Consider the following 19,604-nt stretch of genomic DNA (forward strand, 5'->3'; position numbering starts at 1 on the left):
TATGCTGCTTGCCAGACTTCTCTCTCTGTCTTAACCATCTGAAAGAGTTTAACGAGCGACCCATATGCAGGTAGCAGTTTCTGTGTCTCCTTATCCCCTTCGCATGCCCCCCTGAATAACTCCTCCCCCACTTTATCAAGGACGCCCCTACTCAAACAATGAGAAGGGTCAGTCGCCAGACCACGCCGCAAAATCCATTTAAATAGCGGCATTAGGTCCTTTTTATGCACTTCACAGCCTGCCTGTGCTGCCATCCCCTTCAGCATACTCACCATCCTCTCCAGCGATGAAGACATACTGGAGTACGCTGTCGAGTGCCCCTGCGCTCCGAGCACCTCTCCGTGCTCCCCCTCGAGCGCCCCTGCGCTCCGAGCGCCCCTCCGCGCTCCTTCTCGAGCGCCCCTGCGCTCCGAGCGCCTCTCCGCGCTCCATCTTATCACGTCGGGGTCACCAATTGTTGTCTACGACAACGTACTAAGGCTTCCCTTCCGTCCGCACCTCCGCGTGCAGGGGCATACAGGACACATACATGGTATGTAGTGCCGAAATGCCAATTTAATGCTGCGCAACAAGGCTACTTATACCCGTACACGCGACCGCCCCATATACCCGTGACCCCCCCTGCTCCTCCCAGGTGCTCACAGGCACCACCCGCCGTGACTCCCCGATTCCTTCCTTGGTGCTCACAGGCACCACCCATCCCATTTAATCCCGCAGTCCAATAGTTACACAAAAAAAAAAAAAGAAAGAAAAGTCAAGAAAGACCTATGAGATGCTGAAGAATGTCTTCACCCTCCCCATACTGCCATCCACTTTACAGCTTGCCCTTACAACAGCTGAATTAATGAACTTAGTCCAACCCTTTCAACAAAGTCTGAGACAAAGTGTCGCAGCATGATAATTAAGACTATGGGACAAGTGAGCTGAGAGCCTTGTGGTAAGTGGCCCAGAAATTTCTAAAATAGCCTCTGTCACAACACAACTGGCATTAAGACAATGGCTATATGCGACTGTCATACGGAATGAAGAAAATCACTCTTTAATTCAATGGATAATGGCAGCTTGTCGACTAACTTGGCACAAAAAACTGAATATATATACTCGTAGTGATATGTTGAATTACTGGCAAGAGCTCCAAAACTATATCGGGATCTCAGCGTGATAGAGGCCATCTACGAGGATGCTTTTCAAAGTCTGGATTTAGTCAAACTTACTGCGAGGATGAGAGATTTAATATTTCAACAAGCTCCCCCTCCAACAACATAGGACTTCAGTATCAATCCTAAATCCTTTGGTGGCCTTGGAGGTTATAATTCAACAGGCTGCCCTATTAGTGGCTGCTTTAGGTCCTCAGTTTCTCCTAAGATCTAGGTGCAATATTCGTACAAAAAAGGGAATTCAATCCTTGTGAATTCCAAGCCTGAAGACCCACTCAGAGGGTTCCACAACTGAGACCTGTGAGAGTTTCTCGCAAGCAGATGTGGAATGGCCTTGTATGAGCTGGCATACAATTTCAAAAAACTGACAGACAACCAAATCATGTTCTCCTAAATCTACAGAGACAACTAAATGAAAAGCAGTGTGTTAGACCTTCCTCAACAAAGAGGAAAGGTATCAGAATTACAGATACGAATCCTCTGCAGGCATGGAGGTTGAAAGATACATTGATACCATCCGAAAAACAGTCAGCCACCCCAGGTGGCCTGGGCAGCCACAGCCGGGCCTCCTAAGGAACAAGACTTGGGAATCTCAGTTTATGGCACGAAGAGGAGGCCAAAGTCCCCCAAGGATTAGGGCCTCCAAAGGGGACAGGAGGCATTATGTAGAACTACCAGTGTACTGGTCCTGAAGAAATAGCCAAACAGTAATGGCTCTGGTCAACATTAGATCTAAAATAGCCTCAGTCTTTGGCAATCCATCAAGGTTTCCAGGTACACGTGCTGTTATAGGGGGATATGAGGGGAAAAATGATTCCTGTGACACAAACATGGCTAAAATTGGATGTTGGGTGCCCACCTCCTCGGGAGTATAAAGTATCTATCACACCAATCCAGGAATATATATTGGGTGTAGACATACTTTCAGGACTGACTCTCCAAGCAAATATTGGAGAGTTCAAGTTATGAATTAGGAGTATTAGTGTTCAGGTGGTGCAATTGATTCTGTGGGGATATGCGAAGCATGAGCCCATTCAGGTGCCCCAGCTGCACTGAATTACTAATATCGAACAATATAGACTCCTGGGAGGTCAAGAGGAAATCACAAGAACAATACAAGAACTGGAAAAATTAGGGATCATCAGACCAACATACAGCCCATGTAACTCCCCTGTACGGCCAGTCTGGAAACCAGATGGGACCTGGTGGGTGACTGCAGATTATACAGAATTGAACAAGGTCACCCCACCGATTCACACAGTGGTACCCAATATCACTGCCCTCCCAGGCACATTGAGTAGGGAGTTAGAAGCCTACTGTTGTGTCCTAGACTTAGACACCGCATTCTTTAGCATTCCCATTGCTGAAGAATTGCAAGATCAGTTTGCATGTATATGCGAGGGTTGGCAGTGGACTTTTCAGGTCCTACCCTCAAGGGTACGTACATTCACCCCCCTTTTGCCACAATTTAGTGGCATGTGACTCAGTGGAGTGAAGTAAACCAGATAACATCAATCTATACCATTGTACTGACTCTTTAATGCTAACTTCTGCCTCTCTGGAAATGCTTGAAAAGGCAGTAGCCTCGTTATCAACCTACCTACAAAACCCACAAAAAGTTCAAGGGCCTGGATTAATTGTCATTTGGTCAGGGAAGACAAAAGTCTTACCTAATGCCATTACTGATGAAATACAGGCATTACCAATATCAACCATGGCAAAACAACTACAAGAACTTTTAGGCATCCTGGGATGCCAGAGGGTTTTTATACCCCACCTCGCATATATCCTGAGGCCTCTATATAAACTAACTAAGAAAGGCTAATTGTGGGATTGGGGTCAAATGGAACGGGAAGCTTTTCAGCAAGTGAAGAAAGCCATTAAACAAGCGTGTGCACTTAGCATGTTTGATCCCACTCTCCCCTCTGAACTAGATGTATGTGTGTGACCTGGGAAGGGCTTGCCTGGGCATTGTGGCAGTACCAGAGTTCCATTTGGACTCCAGTTGGGTTCTGGTCTCAGGTTCGGAACAGAGCAGAAGATATAGCGTGACTGAAAAACAGTTATTGGCTACCTACTCTGCCTTGCAGGCAGTAGAGACAATAACCCATACAGTTACTACAGTAGTAGTAAAGACAACACTACCTGTTCAAGGGGATGGGTAAAAGATCTGATGCGTATTCCTAAGATGGCAGTAGCCCAAGCCCAGTGGCACACTGGGTTGCCCATCTAGGGCAGGGAAGTCACTCGTCACTGTTCAAAGAAGAATTAGAGAAGATACTAGACCCAGTGACATACCACAGCAATGCACCCAAAGAAACTACTGTCGCTCCACTGGGGAGGAGTCCCATATAGGAAGGAAAATACCCTATCCCAGAAGATGCCTCATACACTGATGGGTCCAGCAAGGGGAATCCAAGAAAATGGCAAGCAATTGCATAACATCCCTCAACTGAGACAATCCAGTTCGAAGAAGGGGATGGACACAGTAGCCAGTGGGCTGAGCTAAGAGCGGTGCAGATAGTCATAACCCAGGAACCAGGTGAAAGTGCATAAAATTTCTGCATGGATAGCTGGGCCATCTTCTGAGGACTCACACTTTGGATTGCACGGTGGGTTGCCCAGGACTAGACTATCCACACCTGACTGATCTGAGGCATAGACATGTGGTTGGATATATGGAACATGTTTAGACACAGGACAATCTATGTGTACCACATATCTGGACATCAGTCCGTGCAGTCACTGGGGAACGATGAAGTTGGCACACTAGCTCAGATAAGATGGGTTGAAGATTCACCAGCAGAGAATATCACCCACTGCCAACATAAGAAGTTGTGACATGTCAGACAGAAGACAATGTGGGCAGCAGTAAAAAGGGGGGTGGGGGGCTGCCCATTCCAATGTCAGATATCATCCAGGCATGTCAAGGATGTGAAGCTTGCTCCAGAATGTAATCTAGACCTCTACTGGAAACAACAGCACATCTCACCAGAGGACACAACCCCTTGCAGAGATGGCAGGTCAACTACACAGGCCCCTCCCTTGATCTGGAGGGGCCGGGTATGCTTTGACCTGTGCGGATACAGCAAGTGGATTAATGCAGGCCTATTCTGTTCCAAAGGCAAATAAATCATATACCATTAAAGCACTTACTAAACTAATGGTGACATACGTGATCCCTCAGGTTATTGAGAGAAACCGGGGGATGCATTCCACGGGTACGACAGTACAGAAATGGGCTGAATATTGAGTGGTGATTTCATCTACCTTATAATCTGATGAGAGCGGGCCTGATAGACCAGTACAATGGCATTCTAAAGGCCACTCTGAAGACTGACTCTCAGTCCTTGCGGGAGTGGACAAAGAGGCTACATGATACACTGAGAGACTGTCTCACTCCAATTTATAGGAGGGAGAGGAGGTTCTTTTAATAAATGTATACCCAACGGAGAGATTACGACACAACGGGTCAAATATTAGCCCGACCAGTTTATTACAAATCCTAGTTGCTTAAGGAGATGGCGAAGGGAAGGCGGACATACCATGGTTTTGTACCAATACCAATTGTATCTGTGCCACAACTGGGATTATGGACCATATTGTAAAGGATAGCTTGTCCCTAATATGCTCAATCATTGGTTCACGCTGTGAAGAGTGGAGTGTAGGGGAACTGCTAGATCATTCATCTGAAGGCTCGCAGCCAAGAGGGAAACATCTCTATTTCGAGATCACTTCCTTCTGGGAGTTTTCCAGCGATCCCTTGTGTATGGGAACTGCTGAGTCATGGCCTGAACCACTGATTGAGCACCTGGAGGAAAGACCCAGTCAGCTGTGGAAGCACAGGTGAAGGCAATTCACTTGTGCAACCAGAAGGGGTGGAGCCAGGCTCCACCCCTCTTAGGCCTCATTTAAGGGCTGACTGCCCCTGAGGACGGATCTCTTCCTGGAGATCTCTCCTTGGTGGGAGCCTTTTCCTGAGAGCCCAAAATCTTCTGATCTAGGTGAGTGCTGTATTTTCCTTCCACCTTTTGTAATGCTATTTCCATCGTGTTAGTCCTTTTGATTGCTACACTATCGGGTTAGTCCTTCTGATCGCTACAGCCTGCAGAAAACTTTGTTTTCAGTGTTCACTGATAACCATTAGTTTTATCAGGAGTAGTCAGAGAACCCAATGCTAACAAGTTTGCTGTTTGCTGTAGTTCTGTGTTTACTGTTGTTACAACCAAGGTTATGTGCAGATGTGCATATGGCTCATAGCTAGAACAACTGTATCCAGGATGAGAAATACATTCCCGTAACCAGTTTTCTCAAGTCTTAAAAGTGACCAGAAACAGATCCATAATTCCAGATCATAATAAGTACTTTGCACAATAATAGGAGGGGTAACGCTTGTATAGGGGATTTTATAAGCCTTTTGAGATGGTCTCCTAAATCTCACTGAAATATATTAGTGAGAGAACTTGTTTCTCTTGAACTTTAGAGGGGAAGAGGGAATGAGGCCTTTTCAGCATGTTGTTTCTATTCCCATTTTCCTCTTAGCAACTGCTGTCTCTCTCTATATTCCATGATGATACCTTTATGCCTGTGCATGTTGAAAGCAATTAAATATTTCTGGCACGCTCATGTATGACATGAGCATCTTGTTGAGGTTCAGCAAGGGGTGACCTTATTGTTCTCTACAACTACCTGAAAGGAGGCTGCGGTGAGGTAGGGGTCAGCCTCTTCTCCCAGTAAACACTGATAGGATGAGAGGTGATAGCCTTGGGTTGCACCGGGGGATGTTCAGCTTGGATATTAGGAAAAAAATCACTGAAAGAGCAGTGAGGCACTGGCACAGGCTGTCCAGGGGAGTGGTGGAGTCAGTGTCACTGGAGGTGTTCGTGAAACATGTAGGTGTGGTATGGAGGGACAAGGCTGGTGGGCATGGTGGGGATGGGCTGATGGTTGGACTTGGTGATCTTAGAGTCTTCTCCAACCTTAATGATTCTATGATTGTATGTGTCCTTCAGAGTCAATTATACTTTAGGCTAATGTAAATACTGTGAAGTGTTTTGAACTGTTTAATGAATTTGTTTCAAACAAGCTGCCTCCGTCTTTTTTCCTATTCTTGTTCTCCAGATAGCCTGAAAATCCATTCTGGGATTTTCAGGATTTTTGCAGAATGTGAGTCCTCAGGTTTCATGCACTGAGGGAAAGAGCGTGAGTTTACTTGAAGTTATACAATAGCTGTTTGATATGCTTGCAGGCTCACGCAGTAAGGAGAATTTGCAAGCGTCCTGCAACATATCTGACCAGCTGCAGCTGAACACAGCTTGGATTTTGACCATTTTGGTTTAACAGTGAGATCAATATTTTATTAATTTGAATCAAATCTGAGTATTGAATTCAAGCAAATGATAGCCTTCTGGCAGTATGTCCCGAGCACTCACTGTGTCAGTATGACTGAACAAATTGCTCTGTGAGAATTATTCAGTGAGCTGTCTTTGCAATGTACAGGAATATTCAAAACTTTCTTGCACTTGACTGATACAAGACAGCCTGACTTTCCAGCTTCGTATGCAGTTGCTCCACAGGGTGATGCAGTTAGACATAGATAGCTCTGAAGTTACTGTATGCCCATATTGCAACACTTGTGTATTTTGGAGCCAGGAGACCAACTCTAGAGATAGATTTGTGAAGCCTTTGAAGCAGTAGTTTTCTAATTTACTGCTGGATCCTGCAGGAGTATGTGACAACCTCAAAATAACTTTTGCAGTGCTGAGATGGGCTTGCTTTTTGGTTCAGCTGGAGTTTCTCCAGATGGTCTACTACCTCTGTGGCAACTGGGAACTGCACTTGGAAAATATTCAGCAAACTGCAGATTGTTGCTTTTTCTGCCAGAAAAAAGTTAAGATCTGTTGAAGCCCTGACAGCTGTACCATGTCATGGAGAAAATAGTCTGAAGAAAAAACACTGACCATTAATCTTGCTATTAGATTACTGTCTGGTGATTAGTTACATCTTGTACATCAGTTTTACAAGATACATCTTGTACATCAGTTTTACAAGATACATCTTGTACATCAGTTTTTACCTCCCAGATATTGCTGTCATTGTTCTCCCAAGCAACCACTGGAAGGGAATTAATTGATCTCTGTGAATCAGCCCTGAAGCTTCATTTATATATATATGAACATGTATATATAAACATTTTTACCTTTAGTGAAAAAATCACCATAGGATGTTATTTGAATCCAAGGGGGATTTGTTTGAATCATGGATTCACTGAGGAACATTTTGAAAATAAGACTGGTCTTTAAATGACCCATAAAATGCTCGATAGCGAATGGCTGATTGACTGATTAAAAAACACCTTGCAATGAGTAGCATTTGTATTTCAATGTCTCTGTTGACATTCACATATCCACATGGTGTCTGAGAGCAAAATATCTGAATAACATTTGGAGTTATGACTACTAAATATTGTCTATTTCTCTACAGGCTTGTTGGGAAGTTTTCTGTTGACGTAGTAGCTTCATGGCACACAAGTTACCTTATCTGATTTTTCTGCAGCTATAACATTAAGCAAATTTCATTATTCATATTGATAACAACTGAATTCATGATGTCTTCTCTCTTCTTTGAAGTGCTCTGGGTCATGCAGAAAGCGTTTCACTGAAATACTTGCATGTCTGTGGAGTGAATGCTAGAAATATGAGCATTGGTGATGCTCATATTTATATTCATATTTATATATATATTTATATATATTTATAATCATGCTCATATTTTATGAGCATGATTCATGCCAAGTCACTTTATCTGACTGTCAAGTGTGTAAGAATGAGGTGATGTAACACCATTGCAACTACAGCTGGATTAGGGAAAAATGTAGGAGATCAGTCACGTGAGCCCTACATGTTTGAGGGCTAGAGCTAGTGATGCTCTTAACCATTGTTTTATTTGAAAGATAATTTTTCCGTTCTACTTCACTCTTCTCATTTTTTTTGGCTCTGCAGTTCTGCCCTTCCCTCATGCCAGGTTTGATTTCTGCCAGACTTTTGGGAGCCAGCTGACTTCCATAAACCAGAAGAAAGCAATCCTTTATGGAAGCTAGTTTTTTGCTAGATTAGTGCTTGCGATTCTCTTACAGGGAAGGCTGACAAATGCCAGGGCTGGTGCAAAGCTGATGTAAGTACGCAGTAGTGGAGTGGGGGGAGGAAACAGCGAGATCAGTGCTTACTGGAGAGAGTGAGATGCTGGGTATTAGTATCACTCAGTCCTGCGGTTCCCTTGGGAAGCGAGAGAATGAGAAATGGACTCTTCAAAGTGCTTCCAGTAGCCCAAGAAGTGCTGACTACTTCGAGTGTCTGGCAACATCTCAGTTCCTCCAAAGTCAGGGAAAGAAGGTAAACAGTTCAGAAGAGATGTTTTGGTTAGTTCTCACTCCTCAGCTCAAGAGGAGTTGATCTGTTGCCAACTCGGAGTGCTAGTAAAACAAAATAATTTGAAAAATGCTCTTATGGAATAACTTTCCCAGCGACTGTGTGCGAAGTTCCTTTTCTGACACTGCAGATGAAGCAGTTTCAGTTGAGTTGAGTCTTTAAAATTGCGTGTAATACGGCAGGGTGCAATTAGTCTGTTAACTTTGATGTAGATGGTAAAACCCAGGGGGAAAAGTCAATGATAATACCTAGTATTAAGATACATTGGTAAACAGATAATCCTGTAATTGAAATTCCTCTTCATGATGCCAGAACTGTCTATGTGATAGAGTATAATAACCTCATACTTTTGACCCAGTCAATTTTAGGGAGGCTTATGAGTTCATCCCAAGAGGGGAATAAACTGATAATGGAATCATATTTCTTCCATGTTACAGTGATCATTTCAAAGAAAGAAGAAAAACTCTGCTCCTCTGAACACAGTTTGAACCAAACAGTGAGAAGTAATGTCCTTTTTTTGCGGTTCAGAGCATTTTTCCAGTTGGTACTTTATTTATCTTAATTTTTTTCTAGCTGCTTGGTATTTGAATGTCATGGATTTCTTGTTGCTTTTTTCTCTGTAGCTATCTGGTCAGTCTTCTGTGTCTTGTATCTTAAAAGGTCCCCAAGAGTGCTCCTTTGTTTCAAGACTGCTCATCAAGAAAGTTATTGTCAGATTTATTGTCATATGCAGACAGAAAGCGAAACTGGCAGGAGCTTTTTAGTTCACATTTGCTGCAGGCTTAGGCACATATGAACAGCAAGTATTTGGTAAAAAAAAAGCAGCGATTCCAAATCTCCAGCAGCTTGCATAAAGATACTTAGTAAATTTGAATACAGTTCTCCTGACAGCAGCGACATGTTTGTAATTTCAAGTTCCCAGCAGAAAACTGTCAATTTCTCAGATCTTCTTAATGCTGTAAAAAAACACAGATCTCACGAGGAGTATATTTCTTAGAATATCATGCAGACTGGATATTCTTCGCCACCAGTAAAGTTGGATAATGTTCAAGAAGGGCTGCAGTTCTGTCACAACTGTCATTCCAGCCTTGTGGTCAGCCTCCCTCTTCATGAAGAGTCTTTTCCTCTACATTCAATTTACTTCATATTCCTTGTCCTCTGTAATGTAGAATTCAAGTCGGGTGACATCATGTCTTCATGTGGACTAGAAAGGGCAAATGGAGTGACTAATTCATAAGCATAATGCCACATGTAGATATAACAATATTGATCTCTCTTGTGCTTACACCACTGAAACGATTATATTCTGGAAAAAAACAACTTGATCTCTGCAATTTCTTGCCTGTTCCACATGCTGGGTAAGTGGGATGAAAATTTTGAAGAGAATCTCTCCTGACTGCCTTGGAATTTAAAAACAGGAAAAGGTGATTGGGGCTGAATTGAATAGCTTGGATGCATCAGTATGCCCTCACTAGTAATTCTGCTCTCAGTTATTTAGCGCTATTTTCTGAAGAGCACCTGTGACAGTTTTAGGGAATATCCTGCATACATTGGTTGGAGTATATGTAACAAGAATGATACTTTAGTACAGTCCTTTGTCATTTTTTTTGTTTTTGGTTGTTTGTTTAAAGGGGGTATGAAGATCACTCATTCAAGACAGACTCAGCACTTTGAAAATCTGTGCTGGACATCTGCAAATGACTTTATGTATGTACATATTTATTTTTTTTATGGATGTAGAACCTGGCCAAATATGGGTGAACCTGTCTTTCAAAAGGTAGGCAGTGATGCTTGGTGACTACTTAGCAAATCTGAAGGTCTGTAGCAAATTTTAGGGATTACTAGCATGTATTGGGGCAACAACCTGGTGTCTGAACCCTTCTTTTATTTTGGCTCAAAGCTTGCTTTCTGATGTATCTTTTGTGATAAGACTTTAACTGACTTACTGAGGAGGTGAGCGGTGGGTGTTGCCGTGTGGCAATCAACATCACCTTTTGAACATTTGAAAGCACTTCCTTCAGAGCTGTTTGCCTCTGGAAGAGAGTGCTCAGGAGTGTTTACTGGTGGAAGATCTGGCCTGTGAGCAAATAACTCCAGTTTGGTATGGGAGACTGGGGAATGATACCATCGTATCCTGTGAAAAGCAGGATCCAGGTGGGCACCTCCCTGCTCCCTCTTACCTGCTGGCAAGGCCCAGAAGATGGGACAAAGGAGTTTCTGCTGAGATCCCAAAGCCAGAAGCTGCCACTCCAAAGAGAGCTGACTCGACCACTTTGGACTTAAGTTGTCGTCATAAATAAGTTTGTACTGCTGTTGGAAGTGGTTGTCAAACTAAGCAGTAGTCAACCAAACAGCAACCCCTGACGACCCATCACTACTGAAGATCAACATCTGCACTACAAACAACGCTGGACCCATGGTGATGACTATCTCTCTTGCTTTCTACAAAGACTCCTTGCTTTTATTTCCTATCTTGTTTCTATCGCCCACCTTCCCTTCCCTATCTCCCTGAGCAACTAGGATTTTATAATAAACTAGTCGGGCTAACATTTGACCCATTGTGTCTTAATCTTGCTGTCGGGTATGCATGTATTAAAAGAACCTCCTCTCCCTCCTATAAATTGGAGCAAGACACCAGGCTGATACTCTTTTTAACTGCACCCTTCCCACTCCCTCAGCTTCTCTAAAGTGTTTACAGAGTTGCTTGCTTAGGAACATCTAAACAGAATTGCTGAATCTTAGCACTTGTCTATATCGACCCCCTCCATCCCCTCTATTAATTCTGCAGTCTTTTCAGACACCCTCTGTGGAAAGTTTCGCCAGAGCGACAGTGTCAATGAACATTATAAATATAAATGAAAGACATGGAATTTTACTCACCAAATGCCTCCTGTGCCATCTCTAAAGAGCTTCATGTTGCACAAGCCAGCTGAAATTGTAGTAGAAGCGTACACGTGGTGGAAGGAACTGCCTTGATTTGGGCCCCTTCTCCTGTTAACAAGTCTCAGCAAGCTTTGTTATCTTTATATTACCAAATCATTTTCTTCTGACATATACAAAACAAATAACCCAGAAGCTAAAACTTAGGTTAATTAGAGACTGAATATCGTTCCTTCCAAATGTGTGCAACTTCTGTTGCAGATGGCATAATGAACTGCACTCAGAACTGTTCTTTAAGAACCCAGCGGAGGACCATGAAGGTGATAAAGGGCCTGGAGCACCTCTCTTATGAGGAAAGGCTGAGCAACCTGGGTCTGTTCAGCCTTGAGAAACGATGACTGAGAGGGGATCTTATAAATGTTTATAAATATCTTAAGTGTGGTAGTCAAAGGGACTGAGTAAAGAGTGAGGAAAAGTTTTATATGAAGATAAGAAAAGGAACTACTTGAAACTACTTGAATTTCCTCTAGGTGGCAGCGAGTCATAATTTCTTCGCATGTTCTGCAAAGAAAGGCTTTCTGACAGTCTGAATTTTGTTTAATTTTAAATCCATTTTGGATACATCTTGAAATCCTAAAAGCACTGTGTTGCAGTAGGATATACGTGGCTGCAAATCAGTTAGTCCTGGAAATGCAGATAAATGACTTGCATCTTGTGTTCTGTGAATCAACAGGTCTCTGTTGTGTGCTTGCAGTGACCAGAGGATGCGCAGCCAGCCCAGCTTGTTTGCAGTGACTGTTGTCCACGCCTACAGACAGCTGAAGGGATGTGTTGCGTATGCATGGTAAGTTTCCACATTCTGGATGTACAATGTGGTGAACCGCACATTTGTGCGAACACTGCTTGGATAAAACCTCTTGGTAGAATACAAGAACATGCACAGAAACACCTGGAGCTGGCAGACTTGTTTGGGCCAGATCCCATTCTCTCCCTTGGCATCATGAAGTGAAATGGGGTGTCTCTTTGTTGCGATTACTAGTAACATCAGTGGCTCTGCATAGATTTCCCTTTCCCCAGGGACAAAACTCCAGCTTCCTTTACATTTTTGCATATTTTGCATGCTGATGTGGCTGCACACAAGAACAAATTGCTTTCAGGATGTTTGCGCAGCTGTTTTGTCTTGGTGGAATGGTGGTGTGCATGATATTCTGATCGGGGCAATGACCAGTTTTGTCACTTGAGCAGCCTGGGAGTTGATCGTGGCAGTAGAAATGGTTTGTGGATTGCTTCAAACAATGTAAAAGGTAGAACGAGTAAACAATTTTAAACTCACTGAAAAGCATATGACGTATTTGGTAGAGGATTCTGATAGAATACATTTTGGCATTAAAATTTACACGAGTCTGAATACAACTCTTTTAGAAAATGTTGTGATGAAAGACATAGCAGCTTGATAGATGTGAATGGGTAAGTCTCATAAATTGAGATAACACAACTGGGATTTTGCATTAATAAGAACAAGATTATTATAGTTTTAAATCATACAGCTATACATTTAAAAGTATGTACTGGGAATAAATGCATATTGTATAATATTTCATTGTCTTCTGCTGTCAGTCCATCACTGCCACACTACATCACAAATCTGAGCATTGGTAGATTCTGACAATCTTGCTCAAGGAGTTCGCCATTATTTAATGAACTACTGTGATTTTTTGCTCCCAGGAGAAATGGAAATATAGGAGTTGGTGCAGAATTTTGTTAGCAAAGATGATGAAGGAAATAATATTAATGAAACATTTTTGATTTAAGCTGCTGTTTCACTGAAGCTTTACTATGAGAAGAGCATTTCTGTCTTTAAGGTAATGGCCATGTTCAGGACATATTCTAATTTCATATTCACACTGATTTCAGAAGGTTGTCTCTGGCGAGGTGGAATTTTCCTATGACTGAGCAAACACTATTAAAGATGTATGCTAAATGCTGTTTTCTCTAAATGTAAAATTTATAAACTAAGTTCTCTGAAACTACCAATGGAAAAATATGTAGCTGTCTCCTTTACCCTTTTCCTCACATATCATGAAGAAAAATGAGAAAAATATGCAGATACTGGTGAACTATCAATTTGGTATATGTACAAAGGAAATAGCTTTCAGAAAAGCTGAGGGCCGCATTCCATTATAAATCTACTGTTGTTTTCAAATATTCCACATTTTGCCATCATAGGCAGCATATGGAGATAGATATTACTCCGTAATCAATTTTATAAATTCAGCAAGAAGTTTCTGTAAAGCTGTTTTGTTTTGATTAGCATTAGATTATGTTTCAGCATTCAGAGTAGGTTACATTTGTGCTTCAAACTATAAAGTATAATTCTAGTTTGCTGCACAGAAGATTTTTCAGAGAAGGAACGAGAGTGGCTTTGTGAACCTCCCAGGGAAGATCTCAACACACTGCTAGCAAATATTTCTGAGAAAGGCTGAATTGCAAGACTCTATGTGGAGGTCAGTTCCAGGCCAAAGCCATAGTTTCCTTGTGAAAATCCGGCTTAGAAGTCTAATGTCACCTAAAACTATTCATCAGCTCATGGTCATGAGTGTTCTCTTAACTCCACTTTATCCTGGAGGTGGCTGTGTCTGTGCCATACTTACTCCAAATATCGTGTGCTTATAAACTTGGACCTTCCTTATGCTGTCCCCTAAATAAATAAATGATACCACTTCTTTGTGGGTAAGTATTAATGTCTTATTATATGCTTAGTCAAGGACAGGTGAACTGATGTAAATGAAGAAAAGTCATCCGTACACTTGGGCTGAGGCTTGTGAGAAGGATTTAAATAATGGCCCTCTCAGAAATCAATTTCCACTCAAAACGATTGTCAACCAAAGTTGTTGAAATACTTCTTGATTCTCCTATAATTTTTTTGTGCTCATCTCCATAGTTATTTTGATCTTTTCTTCTATACTTTCATACCATCAGCAGGTAGGTAGTAGTGAAAAATGAAGGAAAAATGACTGCTGGTTGAAGTGTTTTCTATTAAACGTTGTCTTCAAAATATCCTTTTTCAAGGGTGTGGGTTGATTCTGATGACATTTGAGCATTTCTGAATTTTGAGGTTCTTTCAATGCTTTTATTCAGACAAAAAGAGAGTGGGAGGAAGAGAAATTGTAAGTAAAACCAAAACAACACCCAAACCTGAATTCCTGTTTGGACTGTGAACCCTGGGATGTAATGCAGCAATATTTGAAAGACTTTAGTTTTGTCCCAGACTATTGTCAAAATTCTCTCTGATTCATCCACATTTTTTTCCTCTTCTTTATTTTTCCCTCCGTTTTTGTGTTTCTCTTGCCTCATCCCTTCATTACTTGTTGCCCCTTACTGATAAGCAAGGCTTAGTTAGGTACACGAGCAAAATCAATTACTGCTTGTAGCCTCTTTTTTTGATTTGGTACTTCTCACACTACCAAATATGAATGTTTATTTAAAAAAAAAACAGGAGATAATTCTGAATTATAAAAATTTTAAATCCCAATGGGTTTTGGTGATGATCAGTGTGGTATTTACATCCAGTTTTTCCACACAAAACATATTCTTCCTATTTTCTATCCAGTTATAAGGAGCTATGTTCAACTTTCATTGAAGGTGTGTTCATTCTTCCTAATTAATTGCAATAAAGCAGATCTTATGCAACCAGTTGAAATCATAAGATTTTGACACTGGTTTCATCTTAATCAGGATCTCAGGTCTTACCTCTAGTCCTCATACACAGTCTAGAACGAATGTTATAACAAGTCTTTCCATCTTTTTTACTATTTATTATAAACAACATACAGTATTGATGAAATGGTATAATTATGAATTATGAACATTTTATCCTCTATTGTCTTAATGTGAGAGAAGTAGATATTTCATCATATGATAAAAAACAGTGATAATATTCAGTCAAATGTATAGCATCTGTGTTATGTGAGCTTACTGATTGCCAGACACTATAGCCCACCCAGACAATTAACAGATCCACATCCAGTTATTGCCTTGCTGTACTTATCCCACTTTGTATTACAGCTGAGAAACAAATGGGTCCCTTCTGGGTTTGTGGAAGAGAACAGCTTTACTCCATAAACAATCTTCTTACTAGCAGCTAACAAACGAGTGGCTCTGCAAAGATTGTCTCAAGTGAATGTTGTACTTTGATTTCACTGTTTGAATTCTTCAGTAATGTTCATTCAAAAGTGTCTGTGTATGTTAACTTCCTAGCTACTACCCTGGGCATTTGGCTAAGCTACAGCTTTGCTACAGGCAAAATGAAGCTTAGTGCAAAATGAGAGCATATCTTCAATATGTCCTTCTGTTACGATAAATAGTTTGGTTTGACAGTTGTGGTATCTAAAAACAGTGCAACTGAAGGCATCTACTTATTTGTAAGGAAATTTTGCAATGAATATATTACAAGAAATAATATTATTATGGGAAGGAAAATGCAGCCCTTCTATTCTCCTTCAACATTTATATTCTGCTTAGAGCGTTGAAACTGACATACTAAAATCAGGATGTGAGTCTGTGTAAGAGTATGGGGTAAGATGCAAAACAGGTTAATTAACAATATTTTCTTTATAGCTATTAAAAGAACCCAGTTGCCAGTGTGAAAACACAAAAACACAGAAAAGGCTCTGGAATTTGTCTCTTGAAAATTATTATTAAAAAGATTTAATTTTTTATGCCAGTGATTTTTTTTGCTAGTTGATCTATGGTAACTGGACGTGAACAATTTTGGCCTATAACCTCATGGGGGAGTGGTTTAGAAGTCTGTCAAGCTTGATTTAAACCATGTAATATCACACATTTAATTGAAATACATCTAAAGTTGTGTGTGTTCATGCCTTTCAGGTTCATCTAGTACCATAGAGGATAAGAAACAGGATAACCTACCCCTTATTTAGTGCAGTGCTGACAGGCTGAACTGAGCATTTAAAAACTAGTTTAGGCATTGTTATATTGAAAGAAGATGCTGAAGCTTGCTGCAAAGGAAGTAAAATCTCTCTTCTCCCCTTCCTCCTCCTCCTCTTCATTGGCAACCGTTGCTTCAGTACCTCTGACTCAGTCTTGGCTATTCTTTTGTTCTCATTTTATTTATGGTTCCTTTCAGTGTTTCTCATATCTTGCCTGGTGGATGAGATACAAGAAAGCACAGTATCATGTTCCTTAAACACCAGGTAGATGTTTCTCCTACTGCTGGGTTTTCCAGAGCAGCTAGAAGCACTGCGTGTCTTTCATTGACACATGCTCCCACGCAGACTCCTTTGAAAACTCCACCCAGGGCTTGTCTAGCCCACTGTAGTCATCTGCCCCTGAAGAACAGTTTCTTGCTGCCAAACGGTGCAGCACATATTGGGCTTCTCCAGGGGTATAAATGATCACCTTCCTTCCTGCCTTCGTTCTACAGTCCCTTAATATTCCGCTGTCATTCTTTGTGCAGTCATGCTCCAGAGCAATTTGATTTAAACAACAAGCCGCCAACCGTATTAAATAGTCTTCCTGCATAGAGGTGAGTTATAGACTTGGGCCTGGAGGGAGCAGGTGTATCCTTAAAATTGCTTTGGTTTTGAAGAAATTACAATGTAGGGCCACAGCCGAAAGATGTTTCTAAGCGTGAAAAGATTGCCTGTGATTGCTGTAGAGAAAGGTGTTAGGAATAAGTTAAATACTCTCTCTGCCCCCAATATGTAAAGGTAGCATACTATCTCAGGAGAAACTTGAGGATTTTTTATTTGAATTATGCCAGGAAACCCTGGTCTGGCGGGTGTTTTTTATTAATACATTTCTTTTTTTTGAAGTAAAATCAGATTACCTAAAGATTTTTGCTTGCTAGAGGTAGCTAGAATGATGATAGCACAGATCCAGAGCAAGAAACACGGTGATGATGACATAATATATGTCTGAAATGATCTAGTGTTTTCACAAATCACAGGATGAAGGGATAGCTTTTCTTCAGATTTTAGCACTTGCTACTGCAGCATGAATTATGCTATATAATCTTTACTTCCATTCTGAAAATTGTCTGCAGTAGCATATATTCAATTGAGGGGAAAAGCACACAAAGTAAATTAGGTTAAAAGAACTCCCAACTGTCTGTATTTTGTAATGCAGATTTAATAGAAAGCAGCCCAAAAAGAATATAGTAATGACAGGACAGAAATTTTATATATAAATAAATGTAATGCATAAGTTTACTTCTAAATTTGTTTTACCAACTGCGTTAGGATTGATGTCCCTGTGACTATAAATACAGAATATATGGCAAAGGCCTGACAAACAAGAAGTTTATCAGAAAGCAGGTGACAGGAAATCACGTGACATTCAACACATCTTTTTTTGAATAATCTTTTTTCTTTTTTTAATCTCCTGCTTGGTGCAGATGAGATTGATTGCAATGATGAACACTGTAGGTCTGCCTGGAGGCAGAGGAATGGGAGCTGGAGGAAGGCCACATCTGGGACGTTTCTAAGGAGCCTGGGGAAAGATCAGGAAACAAACTCAGGAGAAAGGAAGGAGCAAGTCGAGCATAAGGTAAGCCGCAGGATCTATGATTAGCCTGAATACCAGATTCAGAAACTGAAGATGTCTCTGTATGAGAAAAGGTTTCATTTTTTTATCCTAATAAGATATATGTAGAAGTTAGAGGTTACAATGACTTGATACAACCCAGACAAAAGTCTTACATTAATTTTCTTTCTTTCTTTTATATTTGGAATTGCAGAGTGGTGAGATTATGTGGTATAAAACCATGAAGAGCTCAATTAAAAATTAAATGAGACTGGAAGACTATGATATGCTATCGTTTTCTGATTTAATGATGATAATGAATCAGGGAGGCAGTTTTGACAATTATCTAGTAAACAGAAGTAATTATTGTAATATTATTCATTATCTCGTGTTGAAGATACTCATTAACTGTAGTTCACATTTTCTATTTAAATTTATGTTTAGGTAGATTTAGCCAAACGTACATTCTGCTTAGAGTTATTAAATGAAACAAAGAATAAATTTTGCTTTTAAATTACAGTAAACCAAGATGAACATAAAGATCAATAATTTAATTTTCAGGTGTGTTAAAAATGTCTGTGGAATAAATGTTCTGCCATCTCCTGCAGTCTGATTTGTATTTTTAGGCAGTTCTAGAGAAGAAAAGATGACACAGTGATACTAATTGCCCTATCCAAAAACAAATTATTTTGCAGATGGTGGCTGCTTTGGAGGTCGTGAAAGTAAAACTCAGATCATTTTATATTTAGAGAATACAGGCTCTTAGGTTTGCAGTCAAAACCATTAGCAAAAACTGGACTGTTTATCTTGTTTATATGCAGAGGTGATCTGCAGCTCATCTTGGGAACAAGAGGAGAGAGTTGTCCCACAGGGAAGAGGTGCCAGAAGCGATTGAAGGTCTGCACCGTGGGTGCAGCCAGAACTCCCTCATGAACTGATTTGGGCCATTGGCTACCAGGTCCCTGAGAGCAGGTACGGAGGCTGTGGCTGCTTTCCTGTTGTCCTGACTTTGCACAGTATTTCTAGTTGCAGTTGATATTAATAGACCAAAAAAAAGGTAAAAAGTTATGCTCAAGTTCAAGAATGCAGCATTTTCATGGATATGCTGCTTGTTAGCAAGAAAAAAGGATAAAGGGTGGGCAGCGCTGGAGCAACTAACTCAATGACTGGTTGGTGGAAAGAGAAAGGAAAATGTGCTAAGTGAATGCAGCTTATGTCTGTGACATTTTTAGAAGATATTCCAGATTTGCTGAGTGGGAAATATGATTCTTTGCTTATTTTCTATTTTGTGGACAACATGAAAAAATGATCAATAAAATGGTAATAATAGTAGGAAAGTAACTAAATGGTTATTAAAAGCATAGCTCAACCCCAAAAATAGCTTTTACAAATCATAAGGGTCTTATCTATCATTTTCCACCTGTAATATCACAAAATAATTTATTCAAAATATTTCTAATGTGCTAAAAGAAATTATTTCATTGTAACATTGCATTTTTTTAAAACCTACGGATGTTATTAGCTTAATGGAATAAAGATGGAGAATTGTAGTATGCTGCCCATTGTTCCAATTTCTCTGCTGAACATCACTGGAAAG

At 40.7% G+C, this 19,604-nt stretch overlaps 1 long non-coding RNA gene across 2 annotated transcripts; it reads left to right on the top strand.

The window, feature by feature from the left end:
* On the top strand, window positions 5,121-19,339 carry LOC110398849. Of its 2 annotated transcripts, none has more exons than XR_002438699.1 (4): window positions 5,121-5,161; window positions 12,198-12,308; window positions 17,880-18,031; window positions 18,829-19,339. It is a non-coding gene; the product is annotated as an uncharacterized LOC110398849 (long non-coding RNA). The 2 variants fall into 2 exon arrangements; XR_002438700.1 differs by having other exon boundaries at window positions 12,219-12,308.

This window comes from Numida meleagris, chromosome 4 (genome assembly GCF_002078875.1).
Source record: "Numida meleagris isolate 19003 breed g44 Domestic line chromosome 4, NumMel1.0, whole genome shotgun sequence".
Taxonomy (NCBI): Eukaryota; Metazoa; Chordata; class Aves; order Galliformes; family Numididae; genus Numida; species Numida meleagris.